Here is a 10,192-nt window from a genome sequence, read left to right as displayed (position 1 = left end):
TCCAGTGAGAGGGTGATCCCCATTGGGAGAGGGTGAGCTGGCAGAGACCGCGAGTTGTTCATGGTCCTTACCTCAAGCAGAGGAAGTGTCCAAAGCTGGGGAGCACCTTCTCCTCTCTGCCTTTGAAGTCGATGTGCTCTCCACTTGAGCCTTGAACTCAGCTGCCGCAAAGATAATTAAGTCTGAGTCATCTAGTGGCGGATTTTTTTTTAAATGCCTCTTTCAAAATATGATGCATAGTTGCTTCACTTCAATTACTCAATGGCATGAATGAAACACTACCGTGTCTATCTAGATGAGTAGACAATGCTACCTATGCAATAATTTCCTCCCTGCCAAACACACAGATAGACAGGCACACACACACAGAGAAAGAGAGAGAGAGAGGTAAATGTAATGGCTACTTTACCAACATGATTAAGTCATGTATATTGAAAAAGGGGTCAAAAGCTGAATTGGAAAAGAAAGCATTTTCCTGTTGTCTGAGCTCAAAAGCTGTTTTTTCCTTGTCAGGGTACCTGTAGGGGTTGGCTTCAGAGCTGCCCACAATCTGCTTGGACTTTGGTGGATCAGATTCAGTTAAAAATACATGAGTCTTGATAATGAGGCTGACCTATTCACCAGCTTAGCCACAGCGCAGGCCACAGATGGCCACAAGTGTCTGCTCCTTTTCAGAAGGTCATTCATGACCTCTGGTCCCAGCATTCCTTAAAATAAGTCGGGTGGCTTTGTCAACTATTTTGTAACCTGATGTCTCAGTTCTAAACGCTGTACTCACCGCTCTCTCCTATGATAATCATTGCATTTTTTTTTCAGGGTAAAAAAAATTTAATGGAACTTTAGAATTGGTGGTTGATGACTTGGATTTTGTGAACTTCTGAATTTAACAGATGTCATTTTCTTAAAATATTTTATTTATGTATTTACATTATTGTTCACTTATAATCATTGCATTTTTAATGGCCAGAGATCTGATGGCATGAGGCACCTTATTTGCCATTTTCTGGGTAACATTTGATGACCAACTGTCCTGGTTCTCACAGGCTAGAGGACTTTCAGTATAAAGCCAGGAGTTCTGGGAGAAGCTGGGAAGCCCACACTAGGGAACCTGATCTCTCTAGCAAGAACAATCATCACCCACAGCCAATGACTTTCCTGGTTTCTTACCTAGTGTACCTTAAGTTATATTGACCTATTTAACCTGAGTTTCCTTAGGGGTAACATGGGACTAGAAGTAGTAGCTACCTTAGTAAGTTCTGGAGAAAATTTGTTGATAACTATCTTCAACCTTTCAGGTGACCTGGGGCGCAGGGTTTGGGAAGAGTCCTCAGGGAGGGTGACCTGGATGGATGATAGGAGAATGTGAGATGTGGCGACTCTGCCTAATGGTCCAGGAGGCTCTTTCATGCCCCTGCCCTGTGCACTCCACTCCTTGGAGAACTGGCTTCTCTGCGTCTCGAGCCATCATCAGTAAAACTGGTGATCACATTTACTTCGGAGCGTCCAGATGAGAATTCTACTGAATGACCTAAGCTTTCCACCCAGTGTTAACACATTACAGGCACTGTAATTTGTATTTCCCCTGTTTTTATTTTAACTCAATAACTTAAAAGATATTTTAAAATAAACAAAATTTATTCTTTGTGGCTTTTTTTTTTTTTTGCATTTATCCTTCATTTGGAAATTAGCACATTTTTCCTTTTTAGAGTTTCCAACAAATCAACATGCAATTGTTGAAAAGGTTGGTTTGTGGGGGAAAGGAAGTAATAGCCCAGCTCTTGTGGGACATGGTCTAACTTTAGACAAAGAGGTTCAAATAATCGGAGTTTAGGAAACAAAGTATGAGGAAGAAAGAGTAGCTAATTTTTACTTCATTTGAAAAGGAGCTTAGAAATTGGTTCATTAATCTTCTTTTCTACTGGAGGAATCAGTGTTGGGCAAATTTGCCAAATTCATCATTAAAAATGACAACGGGCCCTCCCTGGTGGCGCAGCGGGTTAAAGCACAGCACTGAGAAGCTAAAGCCACTTCCTCTTGAGTTCGATTCCCGCCTGCCCCCGAGGAGACATCTTGGTGCGGCAGACCTCTCCTGACCCGCCCGTTGCTCCCCTCAGCAGTGTACTTCGTCGATCTGCCTGTTCTGCTCCCCACTCTGTCTCTGGTGAAGCCTCTCGCCGCCCCTGAGCCTCTGGCCTGTACCCCAGTTCTGTATGCACAAATAAATAAATCTTAAAAAAAAAAAAAAAAAAGACAACCACAGAAGCCAGCAGCACCATCTCATTTGCATTATTTACATTAGTTTTTCAAATTGAACTTGAGGTCTGCTGGGAACTCCTGCTCTTCCAGCCTGCCCATGTTGGCAGTCTAGAATGCTAGATTAATTATTTCACACTAATGGCTGACAGTGTATTCATCTCTGCAGATCAAGGGCCACCTGTAACTAGAACTCCAAAAGAAAAATCATAACTAACTAGGTAGAAGCATTGTCCATTTAAGAAAGATATCAAGATACAGTGTTTAGTAATCAAGTATCTATGAATTCTTGGCTTCTAGATTGTTTGGGCTGTGCCCATATTTAAAGCAGCTTTTAGTAAATATTATGTTAATAATAAAATATTGTTAATAAAACACTTTTTGGAGTTTGGAAGATACATGATGTTCTTTGTGGGAGACAAAAGGCGGTTATATATATATGGGGGGCAGATAGGGCTGTTTCAGGGTAAAAAATAATTGGAGTTCTAATTTCTCATTGCCTCATCCTCAACATTTTGTGTTGGTGGAATCTGGTTAAAGGACCCCCTGAAGAAGGCTGGAGAAGGTAGAAAATAAGAGCTAACATTTATTGTTTATTATGCTCATTAATTCTCCACTGCGACTGTATGAGGTACTATGACCATTTTCATTTTATGGACGGGGAAACTGGCAAGTTAAGCAAATTGCCTAAGCTCAGGCCTCACAGCCTGACCAGTGTGGAGCAGGCTTTAGGACCCAGGTGTTCTGCTTCCAGGACTCTTCCCTTAACTACTAGGTTAGGCCTCCTTAGTAGGCAGGTCACTAAAGGACACCTGTGGCCCAGGGCATGTGGAAGGTAAAGGTACGAGAAGGATGTTGTTGGTAGGTAACCAATCTGGTTTTCCGAGCTGCTAATTGAATATGTGTGAGTAAGTCAGGTAGCTCTATGTGTTGTCTGAATTTGCTAATTTATTCCTGACCAGCGGAAGTTGCTTGGGGTGTGTGTGCCCAGAGAGGAGTGACGTTATAGCTTGTTCTGGAAGGGCAGGAGGGCGATTTCCGGCAAGATCATCCTATCACCTGTCACCTCTTTTCCTCCCAAATGTTCCAGACTACACTTCCCTGATGTCTGTGTGATGACGTTTCTGGGTGGAAACCTCAGACTGACTCAGATGGTGGCTTCTTCTACCAGTCGGGTCTGGAATGGTTTATGGCAGTGACTCCCTCTCTCGGTTTTGAAAAATAAACACTCACTTACCCTCTTACTTCACTCATCAGCTATCTTATTTATTTTTTTAAAGATTTATTTATTTATGCACACAAGAGCTGAGGTGCAGGCCAAAGTTGCGGGGGATGAGAGGATTCACCAGAGACAGAGTGGGGAGCAGAACAGGCAGATGCGCTGAAGTACACTGCTGAGGGGAGCAGCGGGGAGACAAGAGAGGTCTGCTGTGCCATGTGGGCCAGCTCCCGGGCCAGGAATTGAATTCGTGCTGCAGTGGCTGCAGACAGCTTCTCAGTACTGCATCTTAACCTCTTGTGCCACCAGGGAGGCCCAATCATTTACCTTAAAAGGAGTCATCTTTTTCAGTTCAAAGTAAGTTTAAATTCATACTACATTAAAACAGGTGACTTTTGTGACATGACGGATTTTGTGGTATGATGCAAACAAGATAGTGGATAAAATTTCAAGGCTTCTGGGACTCTCTGGGGTGAGACCAATTCAAATGGACAAGGACAAATAGCAAAACGAAAGAAAGCCACCAACAAATGGGTGGGGATTTCTCCACCTTTGTGCCATTGGCATTTTGGGGCACATTTGTCTTCCAGAGAGGATGTTCAGCGGCAGCCCCACCTGCACCCTGCTAAGACATTACTGGCACCTGTTCTTGCCAAGTTGTGACAATGCAGTCTTAAGCCTACACTAAAAAACCCTTGGCAGGCCTCAGCTGAGAACCAAGAAAATAAAGTACATCCACGTTTCCCCGTTTAGCCTTGTAGTTGAAGATGCTATTCTTATTGAGAACAGGATTCTAATATCGCTAATCATATTTTTCCTATTGAGAACAGGATTCTAATATCGCTAATCATTATTTTTCTGAATTATCCAGTAGATGAGTAAATATATTCTTTTGGTGAAGGAGTCAAGTAATGCTGAAGTTCAATCCTTGGCTTCACCTCCCCCCTCACCCCTCACCCCAAGGATCCCCCCGCCCCCATAGGTCTCCTTTAGTTTGCTTCCCAGCAACTATCTTTATTTCTTTCACTGGATTATAGACATCTTCATGTGGTCCATAGATAGGGTTAATCATTTCGATGTCTACAGGTTATTTTTTTTAAACTTGTGTCATCCTAATTCTGATTTGCAACATTTTAAAAGGCCAATTTCAGTTTCTCAACAAGCACAGCTACCTCAGTTTTTTATAAGTATTAACTCATGGAAGAACATGTGGCACATATTACATATGGCAGATAGAGGATAGATATAGATACAGACAGACACCTGAAAGTGTGAGAACTATTGGTAGAAAAAAGCTTGAGAGCAGGAAAAAGGGTTTGATTGCTAAGAAAACACCCAAACTAAGGCCAACCTGATTTTCTGTCAGAAGCAACTTCTGATTTTATCTGATAGAAATGGAATGAGGACGTTACTTTTCCAAACAGACTTAGAAACTCAGACACAAACGTGGCTATCTTCCTATCATTTAAAACCTTGCTTCATGAGTTTTCACACTGGAGGTGTCGGGGTGAGGGCTCTTGAAGATACCCATAACCTCGGATTAGAAAACCCCTGGTGTGCAAATAATCCCACTGTGTGGGTCACATTGAAAAGTATGTACCAAGTGCTCTTGGAGCAAAGGGAAGGAGCAACCCTTTCTGCCTGGAAGAAGGGAAAGAAAGGTATTTTTGGTGGAAGGATCAGCAGGTGCAAAAGCATAGAAGACAAGATTTGGCTGAAGAGGAAGTAAGGGGAGAGGCACTTTGGAGCAGTCGGTAGGGTCACTGAGATCTCAGTGATTTTCTTGCTGAATTCGGAAAGATTTTTGCTGTGCGCAGAATTTGATTTTTTTTGTTGTTCAGGAAACTAAAAAAGGAAAAGAAAAACCAAGTCACTTAAAAATGGACAAAAGATCTAAATGAACAACTTCCTGAACAAGACAGAGCAAAAACAAGTAAGCACATGGAAAGATGCTCAGCACTGTCACTAGAGAACTGCAAGGTAAACGACGAGATGAGCAAGCGACAAGGCTGACATAGGTAAAGGGGTCAAAAGTATAAATTTCTACTTGTATAAGAAGTGTCACGGGGACCTAGTGTATAGTCTGATAATTAATCATACTGTGCTGCATATTTGAATTTGCTTGGCAGTCTTAAAATTCCCTCCATCAGCTGGAAGGGATCATGCTTAGTGAAATAAGCCAGACAGAAAAATACCGGGTGGTGTCACTCATGGTAGGAACATACAGGACCAGGGGGGACATACTAATAATGAACAACTACATACCGGAGACATTTTATGGGCGTGGAGTTGGGAATGGGATCAAAAATGGGGGAGGAGGGAGTGCACTGGACTCCTACAGGGATTACAACTGAGATGGAAAAAGGCACAAAATGATGTAAAAATAAACTATTAAGAAACAGAATAAAAAATTCAATAATAGAGAAAAAAGTCCCTCCACCAAGAAAAATAAAATTGTAAAACTGATTTATTGTGGTAATCACTTGGCAATAAATAAACTATCAAATTATTATGTGTATATCTGAAACTAGTATTGTTATATGTCAATCATACCTCAATTAAAAATAATCAGTACATCCCATAATGAGTACACCCATTAGGATGGCTAAAAAAAAAAAAACCTGACAATACAAACTAATGATGAGGGTGCAGAGCAAAAGGGTGCTCATGGGGGATGGAGAAGGGACTGTCACTGGTGAAAAGCAGTTTGTACCAAAATAAATCTAACCTACCACAAGTCGTCAGTAATGTCTTAGGTGTTCATCCAACTGATTTGGAAACCTGGTCCCCCACAAAAACCTGCATAAGCACAAATGTTTAGAACAGCCTTACTTATGGGCCCTCCCTGGTGCTGCAGCGGGTTAAAGCACAGCACGAAGAAGCTAAAGCCACTTCAGCATGAGTTCGATCCCTGCCCTGGAGGTGACCACATGGTGTGGCAGACCTCTCCTGACTCGCCTGCTGCTCCCCTCAGCAGTGTACTTCATCAGTTCGCCTGTTCTGCTCCCCACTCTGTCTTTGGTGAATCCTCTCACGGGCCCCTGCACCTCTGGCCTGTACCCCAGTTCTATATGTATATATAAATAAATGAATCTTTAAAAAAAATTGGTTTTTTTCTTATTCCGGTTTTTTTTTTAAAGATCCAACCTAGATGTCAATAAGTGAATGAATGATAAGCTGTGATATAGCCATATCATGTTATTTAGCAGTAAAATGAGATACAGAGTCACAGAAAGCATACTGTTGTGAGAGAAGCCAATCATGACACCAGAAAACGCCAATGATCTGCCATTCTGAGTTTGACACCTTAGGTCATGTGGACTTTCAGACATATTACAGTCTGGAAAAAACAAAACTAAAGAGATGGTAGAGATGATTGCCCGGGTTTAGTGGGTAGGGGTGTTGGAGGTTGAAATAGATTTTTTGGGTTGGCGAATCTATTCTGTATGGTACCATAATGGTGAATGCAAGGTATTACACAATTATTAAAAACTATAGAATTTTATAGCGCAGAGTAATTCTTAGTGTATGTACATAAAAAAATCACTTGGGGGTCAGGGAATGGGATATAAATGTAGAAAAATAATCTAAATTTATTACAAATGTATAAAAAAAACTTTCTGTGGGGGTAAGGGTGAGGTGTTGACCCATGTAACCTTAGGAATTGCGTCTGTCAGACTAAAAGCTGCAGTAACTATTGGTTAGGCACTGTTTCCTAGTTGATAATGGTGTTTCCCACAGCGCTAAGGGTTTCTGAAACCACTATATATATATACTGGAATTGAACAATTAAGTAAATGGATGGTTGGTGCTGGGAGTCAGGTTTTCATAGGACTAGATTACAGAATCAGAAGTCAGAATGATCCAAGTGGTGGAGGATTAGAGTTCAGAACTCAAGCTTAGTTTAATATATTTTTCTGTAGTAATCACACACACACACACACACACACACACACACACACACACACACACACACACCCTTGCTTTGTCAGCTGAGACCACCTAGAAGCAATAACACCCCTGCAGCAATGACCACCTGGCACCCCAATCCTGATTCCCAATACCATTCTCCAATAAAAGGAACAAGGGCTCCTTTGAAAAATGGGCGATTCAAAAGTTGGGGCAGGAGATACACAAAGTGGTCAGCACATCTTAACTGAAGATGTAAAAAAGTGCTTGAACCAGAACAAAATGAACAAAGCTTCACAGTTATGTCCCATGGATAAGGGTGTCAATGGAAATATTTCCCGATGGCATTTTGTGGACAGACATCAGGGATATTTATTGCTAAATCCTACGAAACTCAGGACAGTTCTCCACAACTGAGGAGACCCACTGTGTCAATGGCTGAAGTTGAGAAACCCTTATCTAACGTATCCCCACCCTCTGCCAGTGAGAGATTTGCATTTCAGGTCTGACCCAGGCCTCTTGTGGGGCATACCTATCAGCTTCATAGCTTCCTGTAAAGTATTTTCCTGTATTTGGGGAAATTCCAATAAATCTTGCCTTCTCAAGGAAAAAGACCCCAAATCACTGTCTCTCTTGCAGCCATGCAGGCACAGGGCCACGGCTCTCTCAAACAGCTGCATTCCTACGTTTCAGAAGCAAGCAAGGTGAGAAAACAGGCTTTTTGGGAAGCAAGATATTTTGCTGGTGCAGAAGGCTGCAAAAGAGTGTGGCATGATGTCGGAGACCAGCTCCAACTATTGAGGTGTCTGGAGGCAAGACAGGCAGGACCCTAAGGTGGGAAGGCATCGGTGAGCAGAGATTCTCAGTACTCAAGTCACTTGACTTCAGGGGAATTTTTCACCCTGGTGCAGTGCTTGCTTGTCAAGGCAGGAAGGCCTTATGCAGCTGAGGCAATCCAATTGTAAGCTGAAAGTTGCTCAGAATATTTTGATATTATGATTATACAAAAAAGGAGGTCATAACATAAGTTAGCATGGAAAGTCTGATTTTTCAGAGCAATTCCCCTCCATCTGGACCGTGTCTGACGACAGAGGTTGCATAGCTTGTGTCAGCATGAAGACAGCAGCTGCTCCCCACTGGCAGCGGTGACAGCAGTCTCCTCACAACTGTATGGGGTGAGGCAGCCCAGCAATCTGTTGTGGGGGTTTCCTCATCAGGCCAGTTCTTCAGCATAGTTCTGAGCTTCATTCCTGGAAGCTTGGCCTGCAGCCACCTCTTCAGTTCTCTCCAGAAGCCCCTGACTATGCAATAGCTTAATGTTCCTTTTGTGTTTAGTCAGTCAGTTTCTATAGGTCAATGCTAAGAACCCTGATAAAGACCTCCCGACTTTTCTCCAGTGGCTTCCCACATATTCTAGCATGTGTCCATTCTTTGTTCGGCTAAAGGCTCTTCTTTATCTGGATGCACCCACTTAGTCCTTCTGCTGGATACAATGACCACCCTTGTGGTGCCGGGGCCACTCATCTTCAATCGCGTTTTGCTTGCTAAGAATGAACCCTACCGGCCCTCCTAAGCCCAGGACTGCTCGTATCCCTGTCATAAACACACCTTTTTGGCTCCACTGTAAGGGCTGACCCACTGACCTGAGATATCTGTGGGTGGGAATGTGCCTTTCCAGCGTTTGCATCTCCAGCACTTAGGATAATTATCTGCACAAGGGAGGTGATCAGTTCCTGTTAATGGGGTGAAGCTCAGGATTTGGCTAAGTACTGCCACCTACTGGGAGGAACTTGGTTCAGCTCAAAAATTTGGGGAACATGAGAAACAGAAAATCAATCTTGATGACAGTCTCTCCCTCATCTAAGTCAGTGTGGTTGTTGTACCCTCTATGGTGCCCAGCCTCCAAGATGGTCTCCAGTGACGCCTGCCTCTTGGTATTCATTCCTTTGGGTTAGTCCTCTTGGTATACATACTTTGGGTTGATCCTCCCACACTTAAGGATCGATTCTTGACCAACAGAATAGGACGGGGGATGTGGCTTCTGATGCTCGACACTAAGAGAACTGTGTCTTCTGCCCTGGTAGTTCTCGGATCTCTGGCTGAGGGAAACTATACGCCATGTCATGGGAACATCCAAGTCGCCCTATGGGTATTATGGTGAGGCCCAAACAGCTCATACCGTCCAACAAAGTTCCGGTATGCGGGGTGCCCCTGAAAAGTCAGGGACCTTGGAGCTGGTTCCTACTGGATCGCTTTGTTTTGTTTTGGCCACTTCTGTAATTACAGCCATTTTTACATTTAGATACATTTGATGAAGTAAAAATTGATTTTACATTTGGCTGTTTTAATAAAAGCAACTGACTATTACTGTAAAGTTAATATAACAAAATAAGACAGTGCTAATAACATAATAACATATTTCTGTCCAAACCAAAAATTCAAACTCCCTCATTCCACTATCTTCCAGATGTACACATTAAATTAAACTCCAGAGGAAATAACTTTGGGAACCAGGAAGCTTAAGCCTTTGTTGTTCGGCCTTCAACTCTACCTCTCTTAATGTTAGAACTGAGTACAGTAAATTTTTTCATTCCTTACCTTGGCTTTGTTTTAATTTTGTTAGGGAAATGAGGATCCTTAGTAACTAGGGATAAAAAAAAAATCTTTCCTTTTGTTTTGCTAACTTTTTATTATAATATAAATAGAAGTACTCGTTATAGCTATATGAATTCATCTGCCAGCTTTATCATTAGTAAATTGTTTGCCCAGCTGCAAAAAGATAATCATAATAACATTTTGCTTGTTAACTGT

The sequence above is a fragment of the Condylura cristata genome, unplaced genomic scaffold (assembly GCF_000260355.1).
Source record: "Condylura cristata isolate star-nosed mole 26May11 unplaced genomic scaffold, ConCri1.0 scaffold00004, whole genome shotgun sequence".
In the NCBI taxonomy this organism is placed as follows: Eukaryota; Metazoa; Chordata; class Mammalia; order Eulipotyphla; family Talpidae; genus Condylura; species Condylura cristata.
The sequence above is the reverse complement of the archived record's forward strand: the minus strand, read 5'-3'. Positions refer to the sequence as shown.